Source organism: Lagenorhynchus albirostris, chromosome X (genome assembly GCF_949774975.1).
Source record: "Lagenorhynchus albirostris chromosome X, mLagAlb1.1, whole genome shotgun sequence".
NCBI classification, from domain to species: Eukaryota; Metazoa; Chordata; class Mammalia; order Artiodactyla; family Delphinidae; genus Lagenorhynchus; species Lagenorhynchus albirostris.
The window spans coordinates 111,396,575-111,398,701 of NC_083116.1; the positions used below are offsets into that span (position 1 = coordinate 111,396,575).

Genomic DNA, 2,127 nt, shown 5'->3' on the forward strand with positions numbered 1-2,127 from the left:
ATAAAGCTTTTTAAAACATGAACACAATATCATTTTAATACCTAAACAAATTAATAATGATTCTTTTATAGCATCCAGAAACTGTTCAAATTTCTAGTTGTTTCATAAACCTTGTAATTTTTTTACAGTGTTTTGAATTAGGATCCTAATAATATAGTCTATATATTTCAATTGATTTCTATGTCTTCTAGATATGGTTTCTTTCAATTTTTTTTTTTTTTTGGCTGCAAAAAGCTTTATTGTTTCCATTTGGTCCAAGGCTTGGGAGAGGGCTCCAGGGTGGTTAAAAGCTGCCTAGTGGCTGCAGAGCGGGGCTTCAAGCGGAAGCCCTGACGCCAGAGGGGCTCCTCAAAGGCTGCTGGGCTCCGGACGCTCCTACTCGTGCTGGAGGGCGAGCCTTTCGACGAGGGCCTCGCCCAGCCCCACCTGGGGACCAGCCGGCCTGCGGAGGTTGGTCAGGTGGTACGAGTTCCCACCTTCTGGATGAGTTTCACCTGCTCATCTAGGAGGCGGCTCTCTGGGAAGTCACAGAGGCGGGGGTCTGCGCGCGCAGAGCCCAGGGCGTGCAGGTCTACAAGGGCCTGGTTCAGGTTCTCCACGAGCACGACAGCTTCCACAGCGTCCTGGGTTTCACCCCACTCATCCTGAGATGCTTCTGCACGTCCTGGAAGAGGGCGCAGCTGCCGCGCTGCTTTTGCATTTTCAAGAGATGCTGGGCGCCCTCACGCTTCCCCTCGGGCACTTCGCGGAAAAAGTGGCCCAGGCCCTCCAGAGTCGCGTCGTGGCGGTGGAAATAGGAGCCCAGACAGAGGTAGGTGCGGGAGGCCGGCAGATGCCTGTTGACCAGGCGGTTGACGGCGGCCTCCACCTCGGCGGAATCATTCTGACGAATCTGGGAGCTCGTGGTGGATCGGTAATACGGAGTTAAGCTCAAAATACGGTGTTGGCGGTCCCGGTGGCCGAGGACAGCTGAGCGGCTGGTTCTAATGGTTGCGAGTGGAACACAGGTTGGAGGTGGTCGGAGGTGGGAGCGAGGGGCGCCCCTGGGTCTGTTCTGTCCACACACCGCTGTAGCAGGAGACGGAGCCGCGGGAGTGCCCAGCGCACTGCCTCTTTCATTTTTTGATTGTACAAACTGGGTTTGTCCTATAGAGCGCCCCACAATCTGGATTTTGTTGATTGCATCCCTGTGCCGTTAGCATACTCCTTTATTCCTTCTGTATTTCCCGTAAATTGATCTTGGATCAAGAGGTGTGGTCACAGCAAGGTTCTATTTACTTGGCAAACTACTTCATAGGTGGTGCATGTACCTCTATCAGGAGCACATAACAATTGGGATTGTGTTTTTGTCATGTTAGCAGCTGTTGATGCTCAATGTCTAGATCCAGTCATTCACTTGGCATTATAATACATGGCTAGTCTCATTCATTGCTTTTTTCATTACCTTCTTCATTACTCATTCTCCAATGATACACTTCTCCTTCCTTATTATTTGGTCACCCAGAGGTACAGTTTGTAGAGGAAAGGGTAACATACATGCTTAATTCTTTCCCTTCAGTTCCCAGTTTTCAAAATAATGCATTTGTTCCCTTGAATTTTCCAATGCAGGCAACTGAGGTTTTGGGTTTGTTTGGGACTTTTTTTTTTGTTGGTAGTATTAGGAACTCATGGATTTAAATGTACTTGGTGGATTTCAATCCATTGCAGTTCTTACCCTTTGGATGCTTCCCTTTTCATCTTTGGTTGGCAGGAGTCTCTCCAAGTTGGTTCCTGAGTCTTTTCGATAATTTCTATCCTTTTAAAAAAGGATAATAGAACTTACATGTTCACATGAGTATTTTTTAAATGATTTTTAAAAATTAATTAACTTATTTTTGGCTGCATTGTGGTGCACGGGCTTCTCACTGTGGTGGCTTATCTTGTTTTGGAGCATGGGCTCTAGGCATGTGGGCTTCAGTAGTTGTGGCACACGGGCTCAGTAGCTGTGGCTTGTGGGCTCTAGAGCACAGGCTGAGTAGTTGTGGCGCACAGGCTTAGTTGCTCCGCGGCATGTGGGATCTTTCCAGACCAGGGCTTGGACCCGTATCCCCTGTATTGGCAGGCAGATTCTTAACCACTGTGCCACCA

General features: G+C 48.4%; 1 pseudogene; it reads right to left on the reverse strand.

Moving 5' to 3' along the window:
• Nucleotides 1-236: 236 nt before the first annotated feature.
• Nucleotides 237-1,460, reverse strand: LOC132513209 (ferritin light chain-like; annotated as a pseudogene).
• Between the last annotated feature and the right edge of the window lie 667 nt (nt 1,461-2,127).